Source organism: Rhinoraja longicauda, chromosome 41 (genome assembly GCF_053455715.1).
Source record: "Rhinoraja longicauda isolate Sanriku21f chromosome 41, sRhiLon1.1, whole genome shotgun sequence".
NCBI lineage: Eukaryota > Metazoa > Chordata > Chondrichthyes > Rajiformes > Arhynchobatidae > Rhinoraja > Rhinoraja longicauda.
The window spans coordinates 12442311-12455142 of NC_135993.1; the positions used below are offsets into that span (position 1 = coordinate 12442311).

Sequence of the window (12832 nt, forward strand, 5' to 3'; positions counted from 1 at the left end):
CAATCGAGCCGTTCCCTGAGGGGAAACTTATTCACACAGAGGATGGTTGGTGTATGGAACGAGCTGCCAGAGGAGGCAGTTGAGGCAGGTACTTCAACAGAATTTAAAAGACATTTGGATAGGAACGGATAGGAAAGGTTTAGTGGGATATGGGCCAAACGCGGGCAGTGGCACTAGTGTAGATGGGGCCTCTCAGTCTGCATGGGAAAGGTGGGCCGAAGGGCCTGTTTCCTTGCTCTATGACTATGACTAAATCTACTTCATGCATATGGCGTGCACAGCCTAAAGTTGTAGGCCAAGGGTGGACGTCCAGGCCGGGGCAGCATCAGTTGATGGGCGGATGGCCTTGATGCCACCAGGGAAAAGCCTCAGTGAGCAGTCATTCAACATGTGTGGGATGGTGTGGTCTGGATATCCGCAGTCGCAAGCAGGGCTGTCTGTCTGTCTGTCTGTCACCCCCCACTTGTGTAGGTGATGGGCTGTCCTTGCATGGAGGGTGCGGATCCTGTTCAGGGTTAGCCATTGTTTGCGATGGAGGTCAAACCCCGGTGGTTTCACTGTGGGGTCTGTGGTGGCCTCTCCGTTGTTGCTGTTGGCATCTTTCCATGCTCTGCACCACTCAGTCTTGGGCTCAAAGTCTTCCAGGGATTTGGCTGAAGACTAGAAGGGTTTGTGGGACCTCAAGTGCATGTTGGGCAGATTGTTCAAGTCAGCGTGGATGGGGAGGTCAGGGTTAGCCTCGATGGTGCACCAATCTGTCAACATCCTCTCCCTTCTGCGTACGCTGGGAGGGGCGGTGTGAGAGAGGACAGGGAGACACTGCAAAGGTGTTGACTTAAGCGTCTCTGTGATCACCCACATTGCAGAGTTAAGGACAGGGTCAACTCGTTTGGTGAGGCAGCTATTAGCCCAAGCTGTTGAGCAAAACTCGGCTGTTGAGTAGACTAGGGCTAAGCTTGGAGGATGTGTGGTGCATTGGATTCCCAGCTGTTGACTGCAAGTTTCCTGGTGATGTTGACCCTTGCTTTCAGTTTATCAGCCACCCTCTCCAGGTGTTGATGCTAGGTGAGGGTGCGATCCAGGGTGACTCCGAGATACTTGGGGAATTCCTCGTTCTCCACCGGCTCACCACTAAAGGACACTCGGACTATATGATTCATATTTATGGCAATGGAAATGCAGCGCCACTCAGTGGCTACTCTGCTCAATTACATGGGACTGTGAATTAGATCTATTTACCTCTGAATACAGCAATATAATATTCATCTGACACAAGACACAATTTAAAAATATACCAACACAAACATAAACATAGGAAATTTCAGTTTACATTGAGTAATTGAATGATAGAGTATGGAAACAGGCCCTTCGGCCCACCGAGTCCAGGCCGACCATCCATCACCCGTTCAGACTAGTTCTACGTTGTCCCACTTTCTCATCCACTCCCTACACACTAGGGGCTATTTTACAGAGGGCCGATTAAACTAAAAGCCCGCATATCTTTGGTTGTGGGAGGAAACCAGAGCACCCGGAGGAAACCCACACTGCCACAGGGAGAACATGCAAACTCCACACAGACAGCGCCCGAGGTCAGGATCGAACCTGGATCTCTGGCGCTGTGAAGAAGCAACTCTGCCAGCTGTGCCACCGTGCTGCTGTTTGGACAGGTTATAAAACACACATGGTGTACAAATATTATGGAGGTTATGGGTGGAAGGCAGGAGAATGGGGTTGAGATGCAAAAGATAGATCGATTGAATGGCGGAGTAAACTTCACAAGTTCACAAGTTACAGGAGTAGAACTAGGCCATTCAGCCCATCGAGTCCACTCCTCCATTCAATCATAGGTGATCTCTGCCTCCTGATCCCATTCTCCTGCCTTCTCCCCACAACCCTTGACACCCGTTCTAATCGAGAATTTGTCTATCTCTACCTTAAATACATCCACTGGCTCGGCCTCCACAGCCCTCTGTGGCAATGAGTTCCACAGATTAACTACCCTCTGACTAAAGAAGTTCCTCCTCACCCCTTTTCTAAAAGAGCACCCTTTAATTCTGAGGCTGTGCCCTCTGGTCCTAGACTCTCCCACCAGTGGAAACATCCTCTCCACATCCACTCTATCCAAGTCTTTCACTATTCTGTACATTCCCCCCTCATTCTTCTAAATTCCAGCGAGTACAGGCCCAGTGCCGGCAAACGCTCATCATATGTTAACCCACTCATTCCTGGGATCGTTCTTGTAAACCTCCTCTGGACCCTCTCCAGAGCCAGCACATTCTTCCTCAGATATGGGGCCCAAATTTGCTCACAACACTCCAAATGCGGCCTGACCAGCGCCTTGTAGAGCCCCATCATTACATATTTGCCTGAATGGCCTGATTCTGCTCCTAGAACTTGTGAACTTATGAAATCCCTGAAGGTTCTGGAGTAACTCAGCAGTTCAGGCAGCATCTCTGCTGGACATGGATAGGTGACGCCCAGAAACGCTGCCTGAGCCGCTGAGTTACTCCAGCACATTGTGTTTTATTTTTGTAAACCGGCATCTGCAGCTCCTTGCATCTTCATAATAAATTATATACTGTTTTCAGCTTTTAATAATTTCCAGTGAATGTTTTCATTTTAAGCCACAGTCAAAAGGTTCTGAAATGCAGGCTGCTATCAACCCGACCAGACTGAGCTGAATAAAATTAGGTGTAGAAAGGAACTGTAGATGCTAGTTTAAACTGAAGGTAGACACAAAATGCTGGAGTAACTCAGCGGGACGGGCAGCATCTCTGGGGAGAAGGAATGGGTAACGTTTCAGGTCAAGACATCTGAAGAAGTGTCTCGACCCGAAACTCCCCCATTCCTTCTCTCCAGAGATGCTGCCTGTCCCGCTGAGTTACTCCAGCATTTTGTGTCTGTCTTCGAAATAAAATTAGGCACCGACAGTGGCTTATGTGGAGATATAGTGCACATAATGCTGGCTTTCCAGAATGAAAGCACAGTTTATTTTCTCATTTCTGAAGGCCTCTTTCCATGGAGTTTCGGCGACCTTTGAGAACTTATAGAAACATATAAAATTCTTAAAGGATTGGACAGGCTAGATGCAGGAAAAATGTTCTCGATGTTGGGGGAGTCCAGAACCAGGGGTCACAGTTTAAGAATAAGGGGTAGGCCATTTAGGACTGAGTTGAGGAAAAAACTTTTCACCCAGAGAGTTGTGAATCTGTGCCTCAGAAGGCAGTGGAGGCCAATTCTCTGAATGCATTCAAGAGAGAGCTGGATAGAGCTCTTAAGGATAGCGGAGTTAGGAGGTATGGGGAGAAGGCAGGAATGGGGTACTGATTGAGAATGATCAGCCATGATCACATTGAATGGCGGTGCTGGCTCGAAAGGCCAAATGGCCTCCTCCTGCACCTATTGTCTATTGTCTATTGTGGAATTCTCTGCCACAGAAGGCAGTGGAGGCCAATTCACTGGATGTTTTCAAGAGAGAGCTAGACATTGCTCTTAGGGCTAACGGAATCAAGGGATAAGGGGAGAAAGCAGGAACGGGGTAGTGAATGAGGATGGTCAGCCATGATCATATTGAATGGCGGTGCTGGCTCGAAGGGCCATTCCTTCTCCTGCACCTGTTTTTCTATCTCTCTAACCACTGTGTGCAGATCACTAAGATCAGGGATTTACTTTCCAGGAAAGATAAGCAGTCTAAAAGGTAGACACAAAGTGCTGGAGTACCTCAACAGGTCAGGCAGCATCGCTGGAGAATACGTAGGTGACGTTTTGGGTTGGGATCCTTGTTCAGATCCAAAACGTCACCCATCCTTTTTCTCCAGAGATGCTGCCAGACCCGCTGAGTTACTCCAGCATTTTGCGTCTGTCTTTGGTATAAACCAGCACCTGCAGTTCCTTTTTGTCACAGCAGACCGGGTTCGATCCCGACCACGGGTGCTGTCTGTATGGAGTTTGCACGTTCTCCCCGTGACCTGCGTGGGTTTTCTCCGAGATCTTCGGTTTCCTCCCACACTCCAAAGAGGTGCAGGTTTGTAGGTTAATTTGTTTTCTATAAATGCAAATTGTCCCTAGTGTGTGTAGGATAGTGTTAATGTGCGGGGATCGCTGGTCGGTGTGGACTCAGTGGGCCGAAGGGCCTGTTTCCGCGCGGAATCTCTAAAATAAACTAAAATAAACTAAACTAAACTAAACAGTTTAAATGGGTTCAGGATAGATTTGGACAGACCTGCAGAGCAGCAGGTGGGGTCAGAGAGATCTGAAAAACATGGAACATAGAACAGGAACAGCCCCCGCACGTGATCCATATCCCTCCAGTCCCTGCATATCCATGTGCCTAACTAACAGCCTCTTAAACACCACGATCGTATCCGCCTCCACCACCACCCCTGGCAGCGCGTTCCAGGCCCCTACCACCTAGGGTTGCCAACTGTCCCGTATTAAGTGGGACATCCCGTATTTTGGGCTAAATTGGTTTGTCCCCTACTGGACCGCCTTTGTCCCATATTAGGCCTGGGGGGCGCTGTAGGCCTGGACACTGTAGGCCTGGACACTGTAGGCCCGGACACTGTAGGCCCGGACACTGTAGGCCCGGACACTGTGGGCCCGGACACTGTAGGCCCGGACACTGTAGGCCTGGACACTGTAGGCCCGGACACTGTAGGCTCGGGGGCCGCTGTTGGCTTGGACATTGTAGGTCCGGACGCTGTAGGCCCGGACACTGTAGGCCCAAACACTGTAGGCCCGGACACTGTAGGCCCCGGGGGCCGCTGTAGGCCCGGACAGTGTAGGCCCCGGGGGCCGCTGTAGCCCCGGATACTGTAGGCTCGGGGGCCGCTATAGGCCCGGACACTGTAGGCTCGGGGGCCGCTGTAGGCCCGGACAGTGTAGGCTAATGGAGTGTGATCAGGGAGCTGGGTCGAGTGTGATCGCTGAATGGAGGTTGCGTAGCAACCCGCCTCCCAGCCCGGGCGGCCGCCATTTGTGGAGCGGGAGCACGTGGCCGCTGGTGACGTCACCTTTTGTCCCTTATTTGGGTGTGAGGAAGTTGTCACACCTGCCACCACCCTCTGTGTAAAAGACTCACCATGTGAATACCCATTAAACATTGCCCCTCTCATTGTAAAGCTCTGCCCTCTAATCTTTGACTTTTCCATCCTGGGATAATGGTTCTGACTGTCTACCCCATCTATGCCTCTCATAAATACCTATGATGAGCGTTTGTCAGCACTGGGCTTGTACTCGCTGGAGTCTAGAAGGATGAGGGGGGACCTCAATGAAGCGTATAGAATAGTGAAAGGCATGTAAAGAGTGGATGTGGAGAGGATGTTTCCACTAGTGGGAGAGTCTCCACTAGAGGTCACAGCCTCAGAATTAAAGGACATTCTTTTAAGAAGGAGATGAGGAGAAATTTCTTTAATCGGAGGGTGGTGAATCTGTGTGATTCATTGCCACAGGAGGCTGTGGAGGCCGAGTCAGTGGATATTTTTAAGGCAGAGATAGATTCTTGATTAGTGCGGGTATCAGAGGTTGTGGGGAGAAGGCATGAGAATGGGGTTAGGAGGGAGAGATAGATCAGCCATGATTGAATGGCGGAATAGACTTGATGGGCTGAATGGCCTAATTCAACTCCGATCACTTATGATCTGACGATAAATGTATATTCTTCTATTAGAAAAGTAAATCTTTCTCACCCTCCGTACACTGCCAAAGTATTTTATGAAGGATTGTCGCAAGATGCCTGTGGATAGGATAGAATATATCTGTGGATAGGATAGAATATATCTGTGGATAGGATAGAATATATAGATAGGTTGGGTTCTGAGGGATATGGGCCAATTATTTGCCAATGGAACTAGGCCATTATGCCAACTTGGTCAAACAACGTGGGCCGAAGGGCCTGTTTCCATGCTCTATGGCTCTATTACAAACATAGAAACATAAAAAATAGGTGCAGGAGGAGGCCATTTGGCCCTTCAAGCCAGCACCGCCATTCATTGTGATCATGGCTGATCATCCACAATCAGTAACCTGTGCCTGCCTTCTCCCCATATCCCTTGATTCCACTAGCCTCTAGAGCTCTATCTAACTCTCCTTTAAATTCATCCAGTGATTTGGCCTTCACTGCCCTCTGTGGCAGAGAATTCCACAAATTCACAACTCTCTGGGTGAAAACGTTTTTTCTCATCTCAGTTTTAAATGGCCTCCCTTTTATTCTTCGACTATGGCCCCTGGTTCTGGACTCCAACAACAGTTAACATTAACAACTATTAACAACAGTTGAAAGGCATTTGGACAAGTAGATAATTTGGAAAGGTTTAGGGGGATATGGTCCAAATGCAGGTATATGAGACTAGTTTAGATGGGCCATCTAGGTTGGAATGGATATGTTGGGCTGAAGGGCCTGTTTCCGTGCTGCTTGACTCTACCTAAACAGTAGCCAAGTCATTGGGATTCCTAGAACCTGCAATTCCGGGCCTGCAAGATTGGGTTGATAAGTAATGAAGAAATTCAGATATTCAAGACTGGATTTACCTCACGCTGCCTCGGCAAGGCCAGCAGCACAATCAAGAACCAGTCTCACCCCGGCCACTCCCTCTTCTCCCCTCTCCCATCAGGCAAAAGGTACAGAAGTGTGAAAACGCACACCTCCAGATTCAGGGACAGTTTCTTCCCAGTTGCTATCAGGCAACTGAACCATCCTACCACAACCAGAGAGCAGTGCTGAACTACTATCTACCTCATTGGTGACCCTCGGACTATCCTTGATCGGACTTTGATAGCTTTACCTTGCACTAAACGTTATTCCCTTATCATGTATCTGTACACTGTAAACGGCTCGATTGTAATCGTGTTTTGTCTTTCCGCTGACTGGTTAGCACGCAACAAAAGCTTTTCACTGTACCTCGGTACACGTGACAATAAACGACACTGAAACTGATTCGTAGAGGAGATCTGGGTGGAATTATCAGGAGCACTTCTGAGATGCATGCAGTGCCAGAGGATGGAGAAAGGTGGTGTAGGAGGTGTAGGAGGTGTCCAATGATTTCTGTTACGGGATAGATTTGATTGCTTTGTTACAAAATAATAAAAGTAATCAAAACCTGCTGGCATGTCGTGTTTTCAGAAACAATACATCCAAATGTGTATTTGGACGGGGATCACAGTAGAAATATCAGAAACATGGGAATCATTTGGCACATAGGATGGGTGAAATGTTTATTGGGGATCAATATTTAGCCTTGCATTTTTTAGACTTTAGCAATACAACGCGGAAACAGGCCCTTTGGCCCACGGAGTCCACGCCCACCTGCGATCACCCCATACATTAGATGCATTAGAGAGAGGGAGAGGGAGAGGGAGAGAGAGAGAGAGAGAGGGAGAGGGAGAGGGAGAGGGAGAGGGAGAGAGAGAGAGAGAGAGAGAGAGAGAGAGAGAGAGAGGGAGAGAGAGAGAGAGAGAGAGAGAGAGAGAGAGAGAGAGAGAGAGAGAGAGAGAGATGGAGTTTACTTCTTTAGATTAGTTTAGATTAGTTTAGTTTAGAGATACAGCGCAGAAACAGGCCCTTCGGCCCTTAGTGTCCGCACCAACCAGCGATCCCCGCACACTAACACTACCCATCACACACTAGGGACAACTTTACATTGATACCAAGCCATTTGCCCAGGGAGAAGGGACTTTAATCCAGATGAAAGCATCTCAATGCAAAATGTTCACATGTTATAGGAGGAGAATTAGGCCATTCGGCCCATCGGGTCTACTCCGCCCTTCAATCCTAGTTGATCATGATCATGAAGACGCTTGCCTTCAATGGTCGGGACATTGAGTATAGAATCAGGACGTCATATTGCATCTCCACAGGACTTTGGTCAGGCTGCATTTGGAGTATTCTGTGCAGTTGTGATCGCCCCAGAACAGGAAAGGTTTGAAGGCTTTGGAGAGGAGGTTTACCAGAATGAATTGGGAGGTTTTAGTTACGGGGAGAGGTTGGACAGACTTGGATTGTTGTCCCTGGAACACCAGATGTTGAGTGGAGACCTGGTAGAAGGATTTCAAATGATGAGAGGCATAGACGGGGTAGACAGTCAGAACCTTTTTCCCACGGTGGAAATATGAAAGCCGTGAGAGCCAGCCCACCGTGTCCGCGCCGACCAGCGATCCCCGCACACTAGCACTATCCTACACACGCTGGGGGCAATCTTACATTTATACCAAGCCAATTATCCAACAAACCTGCACGTCTTTAGAGTATGGGAAGAAACCGGAGCACCCGGAGAAAACCCACGCAGTCACGGACAGCACCTGTAGTTAGGATGGGACCTGGGTCTCAGGAGCTGTGAGGCAGCAACTCTACTGCTGCACCACCGTGCCGGCCCGCTTTAGACTTGCATTCCTCATTACACAATTTGTTCTCAAAGCTGTGGAGTTTCTCAACCCTTTCACTCTTTCGAATTTTACAGATTTTTGATATCTCGCTGTTTTAATGGAAAATGTCCCAGTGTTTACGTGAAGTGCAGCCGCAGTGACAGAAATACATTCCAACACAGAGACGTTCATGGAAAAACTGACTATTTAAAATTAATCTCAGAAATAATTTGAAGCCCTAAAATGTCTGGACTTAGATCATTATTTCTATTTCTGGTCACCATGGTTACCCATGCTCTCAAGCTCGCAGTATAAATACAATTAATTAAATGACGGGTTTCTAATGGTGTAGTCTTGTTTTGTATCTCTGTATCTCAAGTTTGCCTTTCTGCCGTGATGTACATGTAAGATGTAGGGTGAAATGGTGGCGCAGCGGTAGAGTTGCTGCCTTACAGTGCTTGCAGCACCGGAGACCCGGGTTCGATCCCGACTGCGGGCGCTGTCTGTACAGAGTTTGTACGTTTGTACAATTCTTGCTATTGAGGGCGTGCAGCGTAGGTTCACTAGGTTGATTCCCGGAATGGCGGGACTGTCGTATGTTGAAAGGCTGGAGCAATTAGGCTTGTATACACTGGAATTTAGAAGGATGAGGGGGGATCTTATTGAAACATATAAGATAATTAGGGGATTGGACACATTAGAGGCAGGAAACATGTTCCCAATGTTGGGGGAGTCCAGAACAAGGGGCCACAGTTTAAGAATAAGGGGTAGGCCATTTAGAACGGAGATGAGGAAGAACTTTTTCAGTCAGAGAGTGGTGAAGGTGTGGAATTCTCTGCCTCAGAAGGCAGTGGAGGCCAGTTCGTTGGATGCTTTCAAGAGAGAGCTGGATAGAGCTCTTAAGGATAGCGGAGTGATGGGGTATGGGGAGAAGGCAGGAACGGGGTACTGATTGAGAGTGATCAGCCATGATCGCATTGAATGGCGGTGCTGGCTCGAAGGGCTGAATGGCCTACTCCTGCACCTATTGTCTATTGTCTATTGTCTATTGTCCCCGTGACCTGCGTGGAATTTTTCCAAGATCTTCAGTTTCTTCCCTTCAGTTTGTTGGATAATTGGCTTGGTGTACGTGTAAATTGTCCCTAGTATGTGTCGGGTAGTGTTAATGTGCGGGGATCACTGGTCAGTGTGGACTCGGTGAGCCAAAGGGTCTGTTTCCACGCTGTATCTCTGAACCAAACTAAACTAAAAGTAGCTGTATACATCTTTAATCCAGATGAAAACATCTCGATGCAAAATGTGCACAAGTTATTGGAGTAGAATTAGGCCATTCGGCCCATCAAGTCTACCCTGCCCTTCAATTTTAGCTGATCATGATCATGAAGACACTTGCCCTCAATGGTCGGGACATTGAGTATAGAATCAGGACGTCGTGTTGCAGCTCCACAGCACTTTGGTCTGGCTGCATTTGGAGTATTGCGTGCAGTTCTTATTGCCCCAGAACAGGAAAGGTTTGAAGGCTTTGGAGAGGGAGCAGAGGAGGTTTACCAGAATGAATTAGGTTTTAGTTACAGGGAGAGGTTGGACAGACTTGGATTGTTGTCCCTGGAACACCAGATGTTGAGGGGAGACCTGATAGAAGTATTTCAAATGATGAGAGGCATAGACGGGGTAGACAGTCAGAACCTTTACCCAGGATGGAAATATCAAAGACTAGAGAGCATTACTTTAAGGGCAAAATTTAAATGAGATGTGCATAGCAAGTTTTATACACAGAGGATGGTGGTAGGATTTCCAACTGTCCCATATTAGCCGGGACATCCTGTATCTTGGTCTAAATTGGTTTGTCCCATACAGGGCCGCCCTTGTCCCGTATTAGGCCCAGGGGGCACTGTCGGCCCGGACACTGTAGGCCCGGACACTGTAGGCCCGGACACTGTAGGCCCGGACACTGTTGGCCCGGACACTGTAGGCCCGGACACTGTAGGCCCGGACAGTGTAGGTCCGGACGCTGTAGGTCTGGACATTGTAGGTCCTGACAGTGTAGGCCCAGACAGTGTAGGTCCAGACAGTGTAGGCCCGGACAGTGTAGGTCCAGACAGTGTAGGCCCGGGCAGTGTAGGCCCGGAGGCCCGGCGGCCCGGGCACCGTCTAGCAGAGGTTGCATAGCAACCTGCCTCCCGACCCGGGCGGCCGCCATTGGTGGAGCGGGAACACGTGGTTGCTGGCTGGGTGAGGTCACATGGGGCGCGGGGCGGTGACGTCACCTTGTCCCTATTTGGGAGTGAGATAGTTGGCACCCCCTCGTGGGTGCCTGGAACATGCTGCCAGGGGCATTGGTGGAAACAGATACGACAGTGGCGTGCAAAAGACTTTTGGATGGGCACGTGGATATGTGGGGAATTGGATAATGTGCAGGCTGGTATGAGTTGGTCTTGGCATTATGTGCGGCATGGACATTGTGGGCAGAAGGGCCTGTGCTGTACTATTGTGAGTTATATGTTCTATGTATGCTCTCCACAGATGCTGCCTGACAAGAGGGCTCCCCCAGCAGTTAGTTACTCCAGCATCTGCAATCTTCCACATCCGTGTACAAGGAGCAATGTCTACTGTTCTGTTCATCATTTTGTGACAGGGATGGGGAGGCTTTGGAGAGGGTGTGAAGTACGTTCCACATGACGGTTCCTGGGTTAGAGTTAGCTCGAAGGAGAGTTTCGACAAACCTGAGGAAATGGTAACAGGAAGGATCTGCAGATGCTGCTTTACACTGAAGATAGACACAAAATGCTGGAGTAACTCAGCGGGACAGGCAGCATCTCCGGATAGAAGTAACGGGTGACGTTTGGGGTTGAGACCCTTCTGAGAGTCAGGGGAGAGGGAAACTAGAGATATGGAAGGGTAAGGTGTGAAAACTAGAGATCAAAGGGGACGCTGTTCAAGAGAAATGTGGAATGGTTCATTGTTAGCTAGGGGAAGGTGACAACGAGGCATGCAATGTAATATTGAGGCTGCCCCTCAGATTCCTGTTAAATCTTTCCCCCTTCCCCCTTCACCTTGAACCTATGTCCTCTGGTCCTCGATTCCCTTACTCTGGGCAAGAGATTCTGTGCGTCTACCTAATCTGTTCCTCTCATCTGATTTTATACAAAAATCTGGAGAGACTGGACAGGTTGGGTTTGTTTTCCATGAAGTGGACGAAACGTCCACTGGGCGTCACGGTGGCGCAGCGGTAGAGTTGCTGCCTTACAGCGAATGCAGCGCCGGAGACCCGGGTTCCATCCCGACTGTACGGAGTTTGTACGTTCTCCCCGTGACCTGCGTGGGTTTTCTCCGAGATCTTCGGTTTCCTCCCACACTCCAAAGACGTGCAGGTTTGTAGGTTAATTGGCTTGGTAAATATAAAAATTTGTCCCCTGTGGGTGTAGGATAGTGTTAGTGTGCGGGGATCGCTGGTCGGCGCAGACCCGGTGGGCTGAAGGGCCTGTTTCCGCGCTGTATCTCTAAACCCAGGGGAATCTGATGGAAGCAATCAAAGCCACACATTAGATGGATGGAGAGAAATATTTCCTCATGATGGAGGCATCTGATATGAATTGTAGCCCGCGGTGTGAATCGTGGCTCGGTGTCGAACACACATGCGTTCTCAATCAGAAGAGTGTCAGGTCCAGTCTCAATCTGCTGAAGATGGTAAGAAGCTGGATCAAGCTTCCAGTAGAGGTTTGAAAACAAAATCTTATGGGGTTTAATCCAAGCAAGTGTAAAGCCTTGCACTTTAGGAGGTCAAATAAGTCTAGGCGGTAAGGATAGAGTTAACAGCAAGACTCTTTAACATTATTGATGCAAGAAGAATATTGGGGTGCAAGATAGTCGGAACACAAATAGATAGAGGGTAGACACAAAATGCTGGAGTAACTCAGCGGGTCAGGCAGCATCTCGGGAAAGAAGGAATGGGTGACGTTTTGGGTCGAGACACTTCTTCAGACTGAAGAAAAAATAATTTTATTATTAAAAAAATATTTTAAAAATATTTTTAAAATATTTTTAAAATTATTAAAAAAAATAATTTTAAACGTGGTTAAGTGGATTTTTGTGAGAAGTGTGTGGGCATTCTTTGAAAATGTACGGGAGTTGCATATCTGGTTTCTGGGTTGCATATCTGGGTTGGGAGCACACTTTAAATGTAATGGCTGATGGCCATAAACATCGCAAAATTCCCACGCTTACCTGACCGTCAAACTGTCACCTCCAATCTACCTGTCAAATGTCCTGACGGTAAATAAAATGGTTAAACACAAGCATTTTATGGTATTTTGAAATGACTTTACTTATTTTAATATAATGTGCTTCTAAATGCATCTTAAGAGAACCTATCAAACCTGGGGATAGCAGGCGACAGCGACCGCAATAAGCTACGATACCTGGCGACAAGCCAGCTGTCCCGAGAAATTTCACTCCGGTTGATTTCTCAGCGACG

The 12832-nt window shown here is 48.4% G+C and overlaps 1 protein-coding gene across 2 annotated transcripts in view; it reads left to right on the forward strand.

The window, feature by feature from the left end:
• The window catches only part of LOC144611698 (gremlin-1-like), an 86409-nt gene that overhangs the window by 43106 nt on the left and 30471 nt on the right, over positions 1–12832 (forward strand). The window lies entirely within an intron of this gene.